The sequence below is a fragment of the Chiloscyllium punctatum genome, chromosome 9 (genome assembly GCF_047496795.1).
Source record: "Chiloscyllium punctatum isolate Juve2018m chromosome 9, sChiPun1.3, whole genome shotgun sequence".
Lineage (NCBI taxonomy): Eukaryota > Metazoa > Chordata > Chondrichthyes > Orectolobiformes > Hemiscylliidae > Chiloscyllium > Chiloscyllium punctatum.
The window spans coordinates 119057123-119078549 of record NC_092747.1 but is presented as its reverse complement, the minus strand read 5'-3'; positions in this window follow the sequence as shown (position 1 = coordinate 119078549).

Here is a 21427-nt window from a genome sequence, read left to right as displayed (position 1 = left end):
TGCCCAAAATCTTACCAACAGCAGCAAAGTCATGACATTGTCACCTTATTTGGGTATGGAGGTCGGACAGCAATATAGCCCGTTAACAGCTGGATAGGATGGGAGTGAGGAGCTCCAGTGGGAGAAAACACCAAATCAGGCAGGACTGGTGTCACCGTTAGAACCCAATCAGCAGGAGCTATAAAAGCAACAGCATCAAAGAAAGATGAGACAGACCTAGCAATTGTAGACTTCAGAAAATGGCAGAAGGTAGCACGAGGGAAGCACAAACTTGGAGATAAATCCTTTTCTCTTCAGCGGCCAGCTTGATGGTTAGCACTATTGCCTCATTGCACCAGGGACCCAGGTTCAATTCCAGCTTCAGGTGGCGGCACGGTGGCTCAGTGGTTAGCACTGCTGCCTCACAGCACCAGGGATCCAGGTTCGATTCTCGCCTTGGGTGACTGTCTGTGTGGAATTTGCACATTCTCCCAGTGTCTGTGCAGGTTTCCTCCGGGTGTTCTGGTTTCCTCCCACAATCCAGAGATATGCAGGTAAGGTAAATTGCCCATAGCGTTCAGGGATGTGTAGATTAGGTGCATTAGTTAGGGGTAAATGTAGAGGAATGGGTTTGGGTAGAATACTTTTCAGAGTGTTGGTGTGGACTTGTTGGGCTGAAAGGCCTGTTTTCACACTGTAGGGATTCTAAGGTTGTCTGTGTGGAGTTTGTATGTTCTCCTCGTGTCTGTGTGGGGTTCCCTCTCACTGTCTAAAGATACATAAGCTGGCTGGATTGGCCATGCTAATTGGTCCATAGTGCCCAAGGATATATAAGCGAGGAGGGTTAGCCATGGTAAATATGAGGTTATAGGGTGGGGGTCTGGTTGGGATGCTCCACACACAAAGTGATCCGAGGCTGGAATCAAACTCAGGTCTCTGGTACTGTGAGGCAACAGTGTTAACAACTGTGCTATCCTAACACATTAACATTTCCTTCACTGAATGGGAGTTTGTTTTCGTTTTGAGTGTAGACAATATCTGTGGGTGCAATAAATGGGAAGGCCTAAAAAACACAAAACAATACCCACATGTAAAGCTCTGCTCTGGGGGAAAGTCTTGTTAAAGTGGACTAATTTCAGGTTTGTGAGTTCTTGTGACCAGAGGTTGGGTGGAGGAAAACGTTATCTTGTTAATTGAAAATATGATCCTTCATGCATCATTATATATCTGCACAAAAGAAGCAAAAATAATTCTTCAAATGAAACTTAATTATCACTAATACTGTTTAAACTGTTTCTGGAAGAACTGCTTGGCAATCAGGCTTAATTTACTTTTTATTCCTTTGGGATGAGGGTAAGGCTGGCCAGGGCAGCATTTATTGCCCATCCCTAATTGCCAGAGGGTAATGAAGAGTCAATCACATTGCTGTGGGTCTGGAGTCATATTTGACCAGACCAGGTGGAGATTGCAGATTTCCTTCCCTGCATGGCATTAATGAGCCATATTGGGGATTCCCCTCCCCTCCCCCACACACAATTGTTTCATGGTCCTAATTAAATCCTTAATTCCAGATTGTTATTGAATTTAAATTCCAACATCTGCATGGCAAGATTTGAATTGGGGGTCTCTGGATTGACAGTCCAGTGATAATGCCACAATGCCATCACCTCCCTTAACAGTGGATTTTGATTTGTCCCTTGTCCTCTCACTCCATTACTGATAGTTACATCTATTAATTAAAATAAAACTTTTGAGAATCGATGTGCATAATAAATAGGAGTAGACATTTTGGTCCCCAAGTCTGTTCCATTATTTAAAGATGATTATGGCTGATCTGTGATCCCAATTTTGCTCCCTTCCTCAATGTCCATCTCTCTTGATCTACCAGAGATGAAAGATCTATCTATCTCAACCATGAATATATGTGAATATTTCTGCTGGTGCAGGTTCATGGAACGCAGAGCTAACAGAGACAATCCACCATTTAATATTGATCTTTTTGAATAATTGACTCTCCTGTTCTAATTTCTTATGTTCTTGTGTTTTTAATAATTTGTTTTCCTTTCTCTAGTCTTTCTTCAACTACTGCTAAGAACCATTTATGTCCATGCAAACACACATACAAACAAGGCCTTGGTTTAATGGCAAGAGAGAGAGGAAGGAAGGAAAGAACCAAGGAAGGAATGCTGTAAGAAGGAAGGAGTTTAAGGGAGGGAGAAAGGCAGGAATGAAGAAAGAAAGGATTCCAATTATCTAGTGCTTTTCATCACCATTAAACACATGCTTAATGTTTAACACAAGTTTGAACACATGTACCAACAGATTCAAGAACAGCTTCTTCCCTGCTGTTATTCTGAATATACCCCTCCAATACATTCGCCTGTACCTGTGGTTTTGATTTTGCTGCTGTTTACCTATTATTTATTATCTATGCTACTTAACTCTATGATCTGCCTGTATTGCTCATAAGATAAAGCTTTTCACTGTGCCTTGGTACACATGACAATAAATTGAATTCAAATTTCAAAACTAATGCCAACCAAAAAGAGAAGTGCAGCACAGGATCGGGCCCTTCGGCCCTCCAAGCCTGTGCTGATCATCATGCCCTAACTAAACTAAAAAACAAACCTTCTGCCCTTATTCAGTCTGTATCCCTCTATTCCCTCCCTATTCATGAAAGCATCCAGATACCTCTTAAATGTCACCAATGTCCCTGCTTCCACCTCCTCTTCTGGTAATGCATTCCAGGCTCCTACCACTCTCTACGTGGAAAACTTCCCTCATAAATCTCCCTTAAACTTTCCCCCTCTCACTTTGAACCTGTACTCCCTTGCAATTGAAACTTTAACCCTGTGGAAAAGCTTCTGACTATCCAACCTATCTATGGCTCCCATAACTGTGTAGCCCTCTATCAGGTCTCATCTCAGCCACTGTCTTTCTAGTGAAAACAATCCTAGTCCTTTTAATCTTTCCTCATAGCCAGTGCCCTCAAGATCAGGCAGCATCCTGGTGCACCTTCTCTGCACTCCCTCCTAAGCTTCCACATCCTTCTCTCGATCTTGCTTTTTGTGCACCTTCTCTGTAGCTGTAACATTGTATTCCGCCCCCTGTTCTAACACACTATAAACTTTGTATGGTATGATCTGACTGTAGTGCACACAAAATAAAAAATATTCACTAGGTACATGTGACAATAATAAATCAAAACCAAATCCAAAAATCAAAATCATTGGATATTTCAAAGTATGTTACAGATGAATAAATATGTTGAAATGCGACAGCTAATTGGTGTTCTCAAACTCCCTCAACCTTTCCCAAGAAATTCAGATCTGCTGTTACCAGGTTCACTCTTACACACTTGAAGTTTCATGCTCCTCAATGACCAAATTGTGACTTGAATGGAGCCAGCTTGTGTATTTAAACAGCCGTCTATCTCCATGCAAAACGCATGCATTCTTGTCCCCAAGAAAATGAGATGCCCTATATCTGGGGGTAGGACATTCAATTTCCATATATGACTATCATTTTCACAATGATGTCGAGTGAACCATTGTAGTGAAAGTTCAGTCCGAAGTCTGTTCAGAAACTTGGTGTCACATTTGATTCCACGCCATCATTAAGACCACATTTTCCATTATCATTTGATTTCCTCCCTATTTCAGCTAATCTGCTGCTGAACCCTCTTCCATGCCATTGTTACTGCTGTACTTAATTAGTCGAACACACTCTTGTCTGGTTTCCCACGTTCTACTCTCTACAAACTTGAAGCCATCCACAACACTGCTGCCCATATCTTTACTTGTAGGAAGTTTCATTCATTCTTCATCTCATGTTTGCTGACTGACATTGACTCCCAATCACCTAACATTGTGATTTGAAAATTCTCATCCTTTCTTTTAAAATCCCAGCATGGCCTTGTCCATTCTGTCTATCTCCGTCACAACATTGTAGCACTCTTTTTGTTCTGACTTCCAGTTGTGATTTCTTCATGACTGGTGACCAGGCCTTTGGTTGCCTCAATCCAAGGCTCTGCAATTCTCTTCCCACTTTCAAACTCGTGTTCCTCCATTATGACGGGATTTAAAATGCTCAGCTCAGCTTTTGGTAATTGGCTGATAGACCAGGATTTTATCAAATTGGTCAAGATCCTGTGGGTGTTAGTCAGTCACACACATACAAGTGTCCAGAGAGACTTCAGAGAAGCCTCAACACAAACTCTGAGGAAACTTCAGTAGCAGCAGAGGCTGCCCTCCCTCTCCACAGCCTCATTTTTTCTTGAAAATACACTTTTCACCCTCCACCCCCATCACTTCAGCACTGAGCTGCTGTTGGACCATCACCTGCTTTTAACTGATGGACCTACCCATGAGGTTGGGGAGCCGAACTTCTGCTGGCAAAACACCAATGGTCCTGATGAAATTACCCTTAATAATGTCCTTGCAGATTCTCATTTTTATTTGGCAGGACGCTTGCCAAAATCCATTTCTTATGTGGTTGGACATGATTAGATTAGATTACTTAGTGTGGAAACAGGCCCTTTGGCCCAACAAGTCCACACCGACACTCCGTAGAGCAACCCACCCAGACCCATTCCCCTACATTTACCCCTTCACCTAACACTACGCGCAATTTAGCATGGCCAATTCACCTAACCTGCACATCTTTGGACTGTGGGAGGAAACCGGAGACACAGGAAGAATGTGCAAACTCCACACAGGCAGTTGTCCAAGGTGGGAATTGAACGCGGGTCTCTGGTGCTGTGAGGCAGTAATGCTAACCACTGTGCCACCGTGATAGAAGTAAACTCGCCATTATTTCATATGGTACAAGGCATGAGCAAAACAAGGGAGGGGGAAGACACTTAAATTGCAGGGAGCTGCACTTGATTCCTCCCTGATGCAGTCAGGAAATATTCATTCACTGTCTCTTTATATGGTTTGGTGCTATATCCTATTTTTTAATACAACTGTGAAGTGCCTTTGGACATTTCAGGACATTAAAGATGTTACATTAACATAAGTTGTCATGATAAATATTTGGCTGGGACACCTGGGCCAACTCTTCTCTTCTTAGACATACTGCCATATTAATGCCCTCCCTAGTTAGCAGATGGAGCATCTGTTTAACGTCTCAACTAAAGGTAGCACCTTCAACAGTCCAGTCCTCCCTCCCAGCACCAGACTATAAATCTTAGATTTTGGCCTTAAGTTCAGAAAAATAACTTTTGAATAATATTAGTACCAAAAGATTATGGCTGTGTGAGGCTGACAGATGCATAAAATAGATTATGCAGAGCTAGAAGTATGATTTACAATGAAATAGGAAGGAGCTATGCTGGATCTGACCCTAGGAAATGAGGCAGGCTAAGTGGAGAATATCAGAGTGGGGGAGCATTTGGGAAATAGTGATCTTAATATAATAAGGTTCAATGTTAAGTTGGAAAGGGATGAAAATCAAACAATGATTAAAATCTCATACTAGAAAAGGGTAGATATTAGGTGTTTAAATTTGAACTGAAGAAAGTTGATTGGGAGTGCATTTTTTGGATGATTTTCATAAGAGAGATGAATGTACAAGTTCATCCACCCTCTGGGCAAAACACTTTTTAGATTAGATTACTTACAGTGTGGAAACAGGCCCTTTGGCCCAACAAGTCCACACTGCCCTGCCGAAGCACAACCCACCCATACCCCTACATTTACCCCTTACCTAACACTACAGGCAATTTAGCATGGCCAATTCACCTGACCTGCACATCTTTGGACTGTGGAAGGAAACCGGACCACCCGGAGGAAACCCACGCAGACACGGGGAGAACGTGCAAACTCCACACAGTCAGTCACCTGAGGCAAGAATTGAACTTAGGTCTCTGGCGCTGTGAGACAGCAGTGCTAACCACCGTGCCACTGTGCGCATCTCCTTCTAAATCATGAAACCTGCCCCTTACTTGTCCTTGTGTGTGTTAAAGGCTGAGACAGATAAATTTTTGATCAATAGGAGATTCAAGGGTTATGGAAAAAACACAGGAAAGTGGACATGAAGAATGCTAGATCAACAATGATCCTATTGAATAGCTGACTTGCACCAAGAGGCTGCAATATTTACTCATATTCCAGTTTCTTGTGGTCTTATTGTCTTACTTTAAATCTATATCCCCTAATCATTGATCCTTCAATCAAGGTGAAACATTTCCTCCAGTCTAACCTGTCCATGGACTTGGTAATTTGATACATCTTAATCATATCGCCTCTCAATCACCTCTGCTGTATGAAAAACAACCTTAGTCTGTCCAATCTCTCTTCTGAACTGAAATTCTCCAGCCCAGGCAACATCATTGTACATCTCCTCTTGTACCCTCTCCATTGTGAGCACATGCCTCTTATAATGTGGATTCCTGAACTGTGCACTACACGCTAACAGTGGCCTAACCAATGTTTTATACAGTTCCAGCAGAAACTCTCTGCCCTTAAATTCTGTCTTGGCACCAAGTCACTCTTTATATACACATGCAAAGTGCATGGGCTGTGACCAGCCAGCTCAGAGTCAGTCCCAACATTGAAGAAACCCTTCTGAATCTCCTGTTTATATATTTTTTTCTTCCTTTTTTAACCCCCACACTACCGCCTAACTGCGGCAGTGCTTATTTTTTCCCCAGCACCCATGCTGTGTGTGCAGGAATCTCCTGTTTATATTTTTTTTAGAGTCAGCTCTCAGAGTGAACAGAGCCTCTGACACTCCTGTTCTTTTCTGATTTTTTTCTTTTTATTTTTCTTACCCCCACACTACCGCCTAACTGTGGTAGTGCTTATTTTTTTCCCCAGCACCCATGTTGTGTGTGTGCAGACATCTCCTGTTTATATTCATCAGTCAGGGCTCCCTGATTGGACCAGGTTAACAACCCCAATCAAGGATCTCATAGTCAATGAGATTATTTTGGTCATGGTTCCAATCATGTCCGGTCTTAAGCATTTAATCCACCTGACCTGATGGTTTATCCCTGAGGGGACCAATAAAATTGCACAACAAGATCTCTCAGATTCCTGGTGCTTCCCCAGATCCTACTATTCATACTGTACTTCCTTGCCTTGTTTGTTCTGTTCAAGTGCATCACCTCATATTTATCCGGATTGAATTCCATTTGCCATTGATCATTCCATCTAGGCTATTTTCTTTCGTACTCGCTATCCCACAAATTTTCATGTCATCTGTGAATTTACTGATCAACCCTCCTACGTTCATATCAAAATTGTTGATACAGACTACAAACAACACTGGCCCCTGTGGGACCCCACTGGACACAGGCCTTCAGTCAGAAAAACGCCCCTCAATGATCACTGTCTGCTTGCTGCCACTCAGCCAATTGTGGGTTCAATTTGCTAAATTTCCTTAGACCTCATGGTCTCTTATCATTGCTTTTAGTCACACATGAGGGACCTTATCAAAAGTTGTCAAACTACATCAAATGCCCTACCCTTATGTACACACCTGGCCACCTCCTCAGAAAATGTAATCGAGGTAGTCAATTAATGACTTTTCCATATCAACATCATGCTCACTGTTCTTTGATGATGTCTGCCTTTCCAAATGCAGATTAATTCTGTCCCTCAGCATTGTTTCCAATAGTCTTTCCACCACCGAGGTTGGACTGACTAGTTTGTAGTTTCCTTTTTAATCTTTGCTGCTTTCTTGAATTGTGGTACCACATTGGCTGTCCTCCAGCCCTCTGGCACCTCTTTTGTGGCCAGAGAGGAATTGAGCATTTTTGAAGCAGTCCTGCAATTTCCTCCCTTGACTCACTCGACAACCTATCACCAATTTACAACTTATTACCAACCATGCGAAAATGTGTTGCTATGGCTTCAAGTCAATTAAACTCTGAAGAATATAACTAATTCCTCTTAACATTGGACAGAGGTATACCTCATCATTTATGCTAAGAAACAGCAGTCGTTATCTATACCAACTCAACATGCGGTAATAGATGAGAAATTTGCCGCTGTTATACTGATGTGTATAAGATGAAACTGTGTTAGTCTCACCTCGGGTGTGATTTATTGCCAAGATTATTAGAATAATGATTAAAAACTGGAAGTGTTGCTTTCACAACTTTTCACACACATTCGAAAGACTTTTTAATTCTTCTGCTTTAACATTGAAACTGCTTTAAAGAATCCACACTCCTCTCTGATATGTATCTGGCATTACAGGGATAAGTCTTGCAGTTTTTGGCTAAGTGTAAGTACTGTCTAGTTTTGTTGGACGATTCTCACTTCAAGGCCCAATGAGATTTGTCACAGTATTTAGGCAAAACATATTGCGCTAATTACTTATTTTCCCTTTCAGCATCGTTCATGATTGATTCTAGCTTCATCTTATATGTCATTACTTGAATAACTTGTCAATGGATATCCACAGATAGACTGGCATGCTGAATATGAGTGTCAAATTTACAAGGCCAGTGGGCAGCTCAACAAACTTTGGCAATGCAGCACTGTCCCTCAACAACCATGTAATACCACAAAGCCATGTTGCTCATTGTACAGAGGCCGATATTCCCTTGCACATTGACCCCATTCTTCCACCCTTGTTACTGTTCAAGCTCAATGTCATATAGCTTGCCCATTCGTAGCTTCATCCTGTCTAAAAACTGAGGTAACTGTGACTTTAACACCCTGTAGACCCGCAGCTTGTCTATAAGGGGAACATTACATACAGGCAAGCATTCAGACAAATCCAAACACAAGCCTTTATTACAACCACCAAAAGGGAATACAAGCATAACCAACAGAGGCTGCAGTTCATTCCCGCAATTCAAACAAATGCTGGTATTATGTCCAATGACTATTTAGTATTCCATGTTAGTCTGCTGCACCCAACTCCCATCTACTGGAAGACGGTATCAAAGAGGTCCTAACTAATTTGCAGGAAACAAAAGAGCTGTGCTCTGTCTTGAACAAGGAGAGCTTCCTCAGAAGACAGCTCCTGTTCTCCCAGTTCCTTTGCACCCAGCACATTGTCATTCTCATCGGCTTTCCAACTGTACAAAGTATAGTACACCAGGCTGACATGGCACACTCTGTCCAAACTGAACTGGAGGGACCACCCAGACCAATCCGAGTAGCAGAACCAACAGCCCTATCATCTGCTCCCTCAGAGCCCTGGGCAGTCCTCACATGGCATTGTATCTATACTCCACTTCAGTTTGGGCATTCCACAAGTATTGGTGGGTAGCAGTCGGCAGCCCTTGTCCCCCAGTAACCAGACATGTATGGTGCCTTGACTCTCCAACACAGAAGTACATAAAAAGGCCCCAGGGTGTAGGAGCTGTGGCAGCTGACAAGGTAGCAGGCACACACTTCCAGAAAGTGGTGTAGGTAAAAAGGTGAAGTCGCCATCATCGTACTGTCGCATTAGGGAGAACAGCTGGTGGTGGGTTTAACCTGAGGTTCACCACTCTTCAGGCATGGGTGAGAGGTTGGACCTTTATGGTAACTGCAGCCAGTATGGGAATTGAACTCCCTTCATTGGTATCACTCTGCATCATAAACCAACTGTACAGCCAGCTGGGCTGCCTGACCCCGCCCAGTAGAGGGCCATGGATCACTGACATATGAAATGAATGGGAGTCCTTTCGGTTAATGAGTGATATGGCATGGCCCTCACATTATGAGGTGTGCACAGTTGGTGGCCCTGGAGTGGGAAGCCAGAAGTGTTCCGAAATCCTCCTGATGGCCTAATGTTCTTGTTATCAGGAAACAAACAAAGTGCTGTGATCTTGTACGGATGGCACTGGGCACTGGTCACTGTCCTGATACATCTGTGGGTGCACGACTGAGCAATCCCACAAGGGTCAGCCATCACACCTTGGAAGGAGTCAGTTGCAAAGAGGCTCATGGCGGCAGCCACCTTCAAAGTCTCTGGGAGGGGATGGCCTCCCATTGAAGCAGCCCACAGGTTCCACACAGTAGTTCTGTCACAGTGTCTCAGGAACATACAGAGTGCGCCTCACTTCTCCCCAGGAAATGGAGTTGGGGCCAGGAATCTTTGCCCACTCCCCCAAGACTCTGCACATCCTGTGGACTCGGGTTGGCCTATGTGCTCCCCAACCTTAGTGGATTAGCCATGGCAAAAACCCTACATGGCATTATGGGGATGGAATGGTGAGTTGGGGGGTGGGGGTCTGGGTTGGATGCTTGTTAGAAGCTCAGTGCAGACTCACTGGGCTGAATAACCTCTTTCTGCACTGGAGGGATTCTATAATTCTGTACTATGGTTCTATGACCTGCTGCTGCTCCTGGGCTTGCCATAAGCCCTGGTCACATTGCATCTGCCTTTGCTTTGTCCAGAAGACAGCAACAGTAACCCATCAGTAACAGGTTGTGGTAGCCTGAGTGGAGACTCTCAGATCTGCAAAGAATAATTGTTGGCATGTCCTGCAAATAAAGACTGAGCATGCTCCTCAATACAGTGAGACATGCACCGGGCATCAATAGCTTCTGGATTTTCCTGAAGCACCAACCTGACAGACAGATCATGTCATGGCAAAACCAGGCAGGGGGGCTGTCAGCATGGAGACACTGATGGACTGGGCATAAAGAGAGCAAGTGAGTCGTCCTGAGATGCAGTTTGGTCCAATCATGAGCTGGGTGCCAGTCCCTGCCCACAAAGTGTCTCTGCCACAGCCTTTAAATGCTTGTTGCCATCGTGCCTTGCAAGGCTGTGAGGTGCATTGATGGGCAGAAGGGGTTGGAAAATACCAGACGCCAATGTCCATTGACAAGGGATGTATGCAGCTCGATTCCATGGATTGTGTCCTGAGATATTCTTTGTTGCTGAGCAACACAGAGGCACCTTGCAACTAACAATGAGCGAAAGTTGCCAGGAGCTGCTCTGAAGCTTCCATGTTGAGAATTCCCAACATCTAACTTCTTTGGCATGTTGGGTAAGATAGGAAGTGGAATAAAAAAAGCCAAGTTGCATCATTCATAATGTGTTTAACAAGTTACAACCCCTTTAATTGGTAACTCACTGCTGCCTCATGAGAAACTTGCTGCATCGCTTCATAAAAAATGGAGCAATGTGCTCCTCAAGGAGGTGTGATAGATATCATCATATTCCTGTCTTGTTTTGGCACAAATCTTACCCGAACCCATACATTCAGACCTCTATACAGTTCTGTCCATGGTATTATCCATGAAATTTCATTGACTGAAGAATTGTATGTTTGCAGATCTCATTTTGGTTGATATATCTCATTGTCTTCAGAGATTATAATACCACAAGTTAATTATACGTAAGGAAGGTTATCAAACCACTGTAATCTTAATTCATTCCCTCAGGAAGACCTTAATGCCTTCAATTATAACACCAAGAATTCTTCAACTGATTCCAGGTGGGCTTTGGTCTATTTTAGATGGAAGTTTCTTCAGCTGTGTTTGAGATTATTGCTTTTCTTGGGTAATATTAATATTGAACTTGATTTTTGAAGTTATTAATATCTAAGCACAGTAGAATTAAATCTCCAGTATTCTGTGTTACCATGTACTCTGGAGATCCGATACAGCAATGATTCACATCCATCCCATTGACTGAACTCTCTTTCATAAAGTCAAAAAAAAGTAATAAGAGCAAGTGTGACAAACAAGTGAGATTATCTTTTAAAGTTGATCATTCCTGTTCGTAGCATTCAGGCATTAACACATAGGACTAGAAATTGAACAAAGTTCTGCTTATTTTCCAGACGTTAATGTAAAGGAAAAGGAAACATTTTGTCTGGCCATGTTAAATGCATGAAATATATCCAATAATATTTTTGGAGAGGCTAATTATTTTAGAAAAGTCTAGTGTGGGTTTGCCAACTCCAGTTTGGAAGCATTCTGGAGGTTTTGTCACATGACATTGTGACCACATGACGTTGTCTTGCAATATATAATGATGTGACATGGCACCAAATTAGCTCCAGGATTGCCAACTCTGATTAAGCATACCCCTGCTGGTTTCATCACTTGATCTCCAGCCTCTAACCACCTCATCCAATTCTATGGCTGTGTCTTCCAATTCCAATATTTCTGACAACGATTAACAAAAAAAGTTAAGAAAATAAGAAAATAACATCTTTTCCCCAGTTAATCATGGTCAAGTCCAGGAGATCATCTTTGAATCTTGGTGCCTTGAGGGCAATTTTAGAGGATTGTTAAACATCTTCAAGAATTGCCATTACCTGAAGCTAGACCATTTGCATAGTTTCATGTGATGATTGTGCCTTTATTGCACCTCTTCCTGAAAATGGACTGTGTTCATTGGAACAGGCATTAGGCTTTCTGTTATAGATAAGGCTGCCAACAAAACATTTCTTTCTTTTAAAAAAATCCTTTCACGTGGAGCCAACAGCAGCAGGGGCTTTCCTTCTTGAGTTTCCAGCACTCCTGAAAGCCACTGCTGGTATAATTGATTTCTTGCTGTTTCCTTCCCCGATCTGCAAACCTCCCAGTTTTCATGTATGCACCAGAAACTGGGACTCAACAGATATCCAGCCTCCATCTGGATTCTGCTATCTGCAATCCCACTCCCACTCCAGAGTCTTGCATTCAATAGGCTGGCATTTCTGTACAGCCCTGAGGGAACTCAGCACTGTTGGATAAGCTGTCTTTAGGGTGAAAGATTAATCTGAGGCCCTGTCTACCATCTGAGGAGGACATCAAAAGATACCATTGTATAATTTGATAAAAGGTACCTGCATGGGGGCCAATTCTATCTGAATCCTCACTCCCTATGTATGGTAGTGGCAGGCAGAATCTGAATCTAAATGTGGAGTCTCAGAATATAGTGGAGCTCCCTATTGTCACTTCAGTTCAGATTATCTAACTTGTCTAGACTTTGAACCATACCTTTTACTTAGTCTATGTTTCAGTCATTCAGTGGCTGAATTAGTTCAGCTATTGAAGGAACCTCAGAGTTGCTTTGCCGGAAAAGGAATTGTACACACAGCTGTTCCTTTATTATGTACCGATGTAATTCCACATTGATGAATTATAGATCTTGGTGGCTAGCCCACATATGGACTGCATACAGTAGACATTGAACATGTGTTATAAATATGTTTTTAAACATTCAAACAGACTATTGGGAAAGATAAATATAATAGAAATTCTGAAACTTCACTCCCTCTTTTGAGATGGGGAGAATTGAGTTGTAAAATTAACGTTTCACATAAAGTCCCTTGGAGAATTAAACCAGTTCTTTAGCATTGCCACATGAAGCCAGCTGCAATTCAGTTCAGTTTCTGTTTTCCTAAAACTGTAATACTTTATGAAATAACATGACAGCTTAAAATGCAATATTGAGTACATTTACTAAACAAAGGCAGACTTGCAATTTTTCCAAGTTGGATGTCAAATGACAAACTCTGTATGGACGGCTAGTACTGGTCTTCTCTCTCCCTGTGGTCCTGTGAAGACTAATGGGCATTGATTCAAATGATCAAACTATGACCATCAGACTTGCTGTGTAATTCTGTGGTGAAGACTGCTGAAGCTTTTGCAATCAGAGAAAGGAATTGCAGGAGTGAGATTTGGGAAGACATCTGTGGTTTCACCTCTGAACCATCCAATATTCAGGTCACCCTGACCTAAATGAACAGAACTGAATGGGACTTTAGCATTGTTTTGCCTCAGACAGCATTAATTAATGCCTTACATATCAGGGGTCATGTAAAAAATAAATCTGCTCTGATCCACTCTACCAGGGCAAATTTGCAATCTTCTGAATTTTGCTATACCATTCTCACTTGGCAGATTATCCTGCAGATAGGGGAGTGATACTTGGCCTAGTGGTATTATCATGAGAGTATTCATTCAGAGACCTGAGAACCTGGTTCATAATCCCACTCTGGCAAATAGTGGAACTTAAGCTCAATTAAAAAATCTAGAATTAAGAGTCTAATAATGATCACAAACCCATCACTGGGGAAAAGCCCATCTAGTTCACTAATGTCCTTTATGGAAGAAACTGTCATCTTTACCTGGCCTGACCTACATGCAACTCCAGACACACAGCAATATGGATGACTCTTAAAGTGCCCTCTAGGCAATTAAGGATGGACAATAAATGCTGGCCGAGCCAGTGATGCCGTCATCCCAAACAAGCCATCTTGAATTTCATTGAGACCAAGGTGGCTGCATCTTTCCTGACAAGGAGCTCTTGAATTCTCTAATCTATTCCTTCTACATTATTGTTCCAGACAGATGGTGCTTCTGTTTTCAAACAAGGCTTCTATACGTTCTTGTGTGAAACATGAAGTGTGTTGTATTAAGGTCATGGAAGAGCGGCCAAATGGACTGTGGTTCGTCCTCAATCTTAACTAGAGATAGTAATCTTTCCTGTCATGAGATGTTAGATCATCTCCTGCTATTCCTTTGGAAGAATCTATCCTAAGAAAAAGACACCTGATGTCTCAGTGATTTTTCTTTAACTGATTGTCAGCAAGTGGGTGACACCAGCATTTATTGTCCATCAATAAGTTCCTTAGTTTTGTAAAATTGAGTGGTTCACTGAGCTAATTCAGACAGCAGTTGAGTCATCTATGTTGACATTAGGCAGGAACCATTCATAAGTTATGCTAGATAAAGATGGTGGGATTCCTTCACCAAAGGACATTGATGAATCTGATGAATTTGTAATAAATTGATAGCTTCATGGCTATTTATTTTTCCTGATATTAGTTTTAATTTTCAAACTTTCTGGTCCTCAATATTATTAATTCAGCAACACAATTCACTAAAATTGAAATTACATTATTTAGCTTCTTAAGTGTGAGGACAAACAAGGCAAGGGGAAACATGGTGAACAGTAAGATCCTGAGAAATACAGCTGACTAGAGAGATCTTGATGCGCATGTCCGCCTGTCCCTTAAGGTAGGAGGAGTGGTCAATAAAGTGGTTAAGAAAGCAAGTAATATTCTTGCCGTTGTTAGTCATGGTATTGAGTTTTTAAGAGTCAGGAGAATCTGCTGGAATGGTATAAAATTTTGATAAGGTCATAGCGAAAGTATTGCATGCTGTTCTGGAATCCTAATTGAGGGATGTAATTGCACTGCAGAGGGTGCAGTGAAGGTTTACCAGGTTGGTTCCTGGGCCTGGAGAGTTTCAACTGTGAAGAGAGATGGGAGAGACTGGGGTTGTCTTCCTTGAGGAAGAGGAGATTGAGGGGGTGGGGGGGGGGGGGGGGGCATGATTGAGATGTATAAATTGATGATGTGCATCAGAAATTTAGACAAAAAGAGACATTCACCTTGGTGTATGGATCAATGACTGGGCATAGAGTTTTGAGGTGCTGTGAGAAAACATGCTTTCACCGACAGGTGACAGGAACCTGGAACTCACCTCTTGTAAGGGTGTATCATAGAACCTTACTGTGCAAGAGCAGACTAATCAGACCATCAAGACCACATTGACCCTCCAAAGAGTATTCAACCCTATGCCTGTAACCCTACGTTTCCCATGGCTAATCCACCTAACCTGTGCACCTTCAGACAATGAGAGAAAAACAGAGCAAACACAGGAAGATCATGAAACTCCACACAGACAAAAAGTATGGTGCTGGAAAAGCACAGCCGGTCAAGCAGCATCCGAGGAGCAGGAGATTCAACGTATCAAGCATAAGCTTTTCATCAAGAGTCGACTCCATACAGTCACCAAGGCTGGAATTGAACCCAGGTTCCTGGCACTGTGAGGCAACAGTGTTTAGCACTGAGCCACCCATGCCAAATGGTTGAAGCAGAAACCCTCAGAACATGAAAGGAGTGTTTATAGTGCACTTATGATGCCAAGGCATACAAAGGTCTGGGCCAAGTGCTGGAAAATGGAACAGTAAAATGCTTGTTTTTGGCCAGTGCAGACTTAAGGGGCCAAGGGTTCTTATTCTCTACTGTAGGCTCCTATCACTCGAAACAATGATTGTCTCTGTTATTGCAATTTGTTGTAGGTTTTGAATGACCAGTACAGGTGCAATCTCAGTCAATAAGACTGAGGTTTTACATCAGTTAAATCAGGCAGATCTCTCTTCCTCGTCTTTTGAAGAGAAAACACTGCCAAACTGACAAGTTTTAACAATAATTTCTCCTGTATCAAGTCATTGTGTAGTACCTTGGGTTTACAGGAAATAACTGCTTTGGTTCACAGCATGTTTGCACAGTTGAACATTTTTCTACTTTTTGTTCTCTTAAGGTGTTGAAAGAATCTCAGTGTGAATTGATGCCATTTTTAAAACTAATTAAGACTGAGCAACACTTTTTTTTTCACAATTTGCATGGCTCAGCAATTAATAGGATTTGTTTGGTGTTTTAATTAATGCAAAGTTAGTGAGGATAGAGTTGCTGTTTCAAGTTTTGCAAAAATCTTTTCATTGTCATGCACTTAGAAATAGATATGTAAAGAAAGGTTGACATAAGTGTAGATGATCATCTGCACCTCCTCAGGCTAGATTTCATTAGAACTGTCAAGGCTAAGAGAGGAGGACAGATGTTTTATCTTGGTTTATCACAGAATCTCACGCATTCAGACAGTGCTACAACAGTTGTGAACTGTATGATCTATTATTAAGCAACTACCATTTTTGATCTCTACTCCAACTCTGTAGGTACAGAAAGACTTATATAGCTTTGAAAGTGTAGAGCTATGCATCAGAATCACATAATTTGCTTCCCAACAGGTTTAAACATTTATCCTTACTCTTTCAAGGGATGTAGACACTGTTGGCAACTACGCCAGCACTTGTTGTTGTGCAGTTACAACATTTAAGAGACATTTGGACACGGACATGAACAGGAAAGGTTCAAAAGGATATGGGCCAAATTCAGGTAAATAGGAATAGCTTAGTTTGGGAAACATGATATGGCATAGACGAGTTGGACTGAAGGGTCTTCTTCCGTGCTGTATGAGTCTATGACTATTTCAGAAGAGTTGAGTTCATCATATTGCTTTGGGTATGAATTCAGATGTAGGCAGATAAGGGTGACAGATTGTCTTCACTAAAGGACATTAATGAAGTCAATGGTTTTTTTTAACGATGATCAATGGCAGTTTCATGGTCATCATTGCTGAGACTAGATTTTACTGAAAGGTTCAATTGAAGGAGAGGTTAAAAAAACACCCCAAAAAAATAGATCGGAGTTAAAGGGTTGTGAAGTGGCAAATCATAATCAGAGTGTGATGAGAAATGGCAGAAAATATAAGCTGGAGAGTAGGAGAAATTTGAACCAGAGTAAGTTTTTAGAGTAAAATGTCAAAGTTCAAGGTTCTTAATCTAAATTCATGTAGTATCTGTAACAAAGTGGATGTACGCATGGCTCAAATGGAAATAAACTTAAGGTGACCAAGACTGGGAATTTAAGAGTCACAGAGTAATAGAGATGTACAGCACGGAAACAGACCCTTCAATCCAACTCGTCTATGCCGACCAGATATCCCAATCCAATCCAGCCCCACCTGCCAGCATCTGACCCATATCCCTCCAAACTCTTCCTATTCATATACCCATACAGATGCCTTTTAAATGTTGCAATTGTACCAGCCTTCACCACTTCCTCTGGCAGCTTATTCCATACACAAACCACCCTCTGTGTGAAAAGGTTGCCCCTTTGGTCTTTTTTATGTCTTTCCCCTCTCACCCTAAACCTATGCCCTCTAGTTCTGGACTCCCCCACCCCAGGGAAGAGACTTTGTCTATTTATCCTATCCACGCCCCTCATGATATTATAAACCTCTATAAGGTCATCCCTCAGCCTCCGACGTTCCAGGGAAAACTATCCAAGAGTATTTGATGTTCCATAGAATTAACTAAAAAAAGAAGATAGAGTAGCTTTGTTAGTGAAGTAAGATATCAGTTCTGATGAAGGAGCATCACTCCGAAAGCTAGTGTGCTTCCAATTGACCCTGTTGGACTATAGCCTGGTGTTGTGTGTTTTTTAACTTCGTAATGGGTATTGTTACACCAGGTTACAGTCCAACAGGTTTATTTGGAATTACAAGTGTATGGAGCACGGCCCCTTCTTCAGGTAGCTAGTGGGGCAGGATGATAGGGCACAGAATTGATAGCAAAAGATCAAAGTGACATACATTGATGTGATATATTGATCAAACCTAGGCTGCTGTTAAGTCTTTCATCTTTTAGAATGGATTGCAGGTTTCAGTTCATTAATATGTAAATTCCAGAACTTATTTCAAGTCACATTCTCGAGATAACTTAAGGTTTTATAAAAAAGGTGACATCTCAGCTCAGAAAATATATTAAAGTTGTTAGGTTAGAGTCTGTATGTATTTCAAACTTGAGTCAGACTGGTTCTGTTTCCAATGTAGGAATTTATAAAATGCCACATGGACTGACTGCCCCAAGAGTGTGTGTGTTTTGAACAAATAAAATAAATCAAACAGTTGAAAGACTTAACAGCAACTTAGGTTTGTTCAACATACCGCATCAGTTGTGTGACGCTTTGATCTTTTACTATAAATTCTGTGTCCTATGATCCTGTCGCACTAGCTACCTGATGAAGGAGCAGTGCTCTGAAAGCTAGTGCTTCTAAATAAACCTGTTGGACTATAACCTGGTGTTGTGTGATTTTTAACTTTGTCCATCCCAGTTCAACACCAGCACCTCAACGTAATGGGTATTGATATAGGTACAATAGATCATAATATGAAATCTATTTGATCAGTTTGGATGGAAGTTAGCAATAGCAAGGAAAACAAAGCATATGTGGGAGTTGTCAAGCGGCCAGTGAAGATCTTACTGAAACATCAGATTTTGAAGTTGACACAGTAGAAATTGAGAAGATGTTTCTACTAGTGGGGGAATCTCACAGTAAGGGGACATTGTTACTGAATAAGGGAAACGCATTTAAAAATGAGAGGCAAATGAATTTCTTGTCCCAGAGGATGGGGACTGTCTGGTATTCTCTGTCCCATAGAGCTATGGAGGCTAAATCACTGAAAACTTTTAAAGAGGAGGGAGATAGACTTTTGAAATATCAAGGAGTTGAGGGGTATGAGCAGCTGGCATGAAAGAGGAGTTAACGTCTGGGTTTTATGGAATGGTGGGGCACATCTGAGGGATTGAATTGCCTAAACTTAGACCATAAGATCAGAGGACATAAGAGCAGATTAAGGCCATTTGGCCCATTGAGTTTGCTCTGTAATTTGATCATGGCTGATATGTTTCTCAACCCCATTCCCCTACCTTCACCCTGTAACTCTTGCTCCCCTTACTCATCAAGAGCCTATCTATCTCTGTCTTAAATACACTCAATGACTTGGTCTCCACAGCCCTCTGTGGCAATGCGTTCCACAGATTTCCCACCCTTTGGTTGAAGAAACTCCTCCTCATCTCAGTTCTAAGGTTCCTCCCTGCACTTTGAGGCTGAGCCTTTGGGTCCTAGTCTCGCTTGCTAAAAGAAACATATTTTCCAAATCCATTCTATCTAGGCTCCTCACTATTTCGTAAGTTTCAATCTGATCTCCCTCATCCTTCAAACTCCATGGAATACAGGCCTGGAGTCCTCAGCCATATGGCAAGTCTTTCATCCTCGGGATCATTCTTATAAACCTCCTCTGGACCCTTCCAATGCCAACACATCCTTCCTTCGACACGGAGCCAAAAACTGTGCAAAATATCCCGAATGTGGTCTGACCAGAGCCTCACACAGCCTCAGCAGTCCATCTCTGCTCTTGTATTCTACCCATCTTGAAAGAAATGTAAACATTGCCTTTGCCTTGCTAACTGCCAATTGAACCAGCCTATTAACTGTAACAGAATCCTAAACTCCAAGCTCCTTTGTACTTCAGACTTCCAATGCCTTTCCCTGTTTAAAAAGTGGTCTATGGTTCTCTTCTCCCTCCCAAAGTGCATAACTTCATGTTTCCACACTGCATTCCAGCTGCCACTTCTTGGCTTATCCTCCCCAACCTGTCCAGGTCCTTCTGCAGTCTCCCCACTTCCTCAACATGATATGTCCCTCCACCTATCTTTGCGTCATCTGTAAACGTAGCATCAATGACCTCAGTTCCTTTGTACAGGTCATTAATATAACATGAAAAGTTGTGGTCCCTCCATTGACCCCTACAGAACTCCACTAGTTACTGGTTAACAACCTGAAAAAGACTCTTTTTTCCCCTACTCTCTGCCTTTTGCCAGTTGTCCAGTCCTCTATCCCAGTATCTTACCCCTAACAACATTGTCCCTTAATTTATTTTGCAACTTCCTCTGCAACCTCTCGTCAAAAGCTTTCTGGAAATCCAAATAGATCACGTTCACTGGTTCTCCTTTGTCTAACTTGCTTGTTACATCCTCAAAGCATTCAAACAGATTTGTCAGGCATGACCTCCCCTTGAAGAATATGCAGATGGTTTCATGTTATTTTAATAGTGATGGCAATTCTACATGAGAGGAAATTATGAACCGAGTGGTTATGTGATATCTAACTTTGTCATCAGATATCTGGGCATTTCCATCTCTCCATCTTCAATTCCTATGTACTTGATTGGTATGTTGATCTGCTCCTCTGTAAAGTTTGTAGTGACCATCACTGGGATTATTCCCTGGTTTTCTTTTATTCCTTGGAGCTCTGCCTTCTCTTCCACAGGGAGAGAAATCAGAGACGTGTGAGCATTTGAAATACATTTAGTGGAAAGGATGAAATGGCAACATTGGGGAGGGTGAATGTGAAGTGGCAATAAAATGAGGGTCAGTATCAGATTTCAATCTGAGGAGGTGGATTAACAATGAGGAATGGATTGAGTTGGAAGGTATATTGATGCAAGGAATACTGTGGAAACAAATGGTGGAGAGTTCAGAGTGTGGAATGTTAGATGTCACTCATCTTTGCTGCCCGCATGGGATCATTGTACCTCTTTTAGTATTTAGTCAGTGCTGAGGGATCATATTGCTGCTCACGTCTAGTCATACCTCTCTGGGTTGTGAAGTTGGTCTCTGCCCCATGTCTGCAGATGATAGTATTGTGTCTTGGATACTCAACCAAAAGCATGCCCTTCAGGAAAACATCAGAGAACTGACAGAGGAGCAAGGGAGTACTATTCCTTCCCTTTGTCCGTTGCATATTCAGTGAATGAGCTATAATGGAGTTATTCTGAGTCCTGTGACCAGTGAATAGAAATCTTCATTTTGTGAGACATGAATCATCATTACGTCTGCACTCTGCAATTGTTCAGAAAACCTAGAGTTGGAGCAGTAAATCTGTGGCTGTATTAAATAGCCACAAAAAGCCATCTTTTCTAACAATGCCAATGAGCAGATTGATTCAATTCTAATTTCGCCCAATAATTCCTATTTATTTCGTGTTATGGTATCCTTGCAGCAGGTTCCAGGTTCCCTCGGAAACCTACATGTTTTGGAACAGGAGAAGGGATTTCAAGACGAGGGGCACATTTTTAAGGTGAGA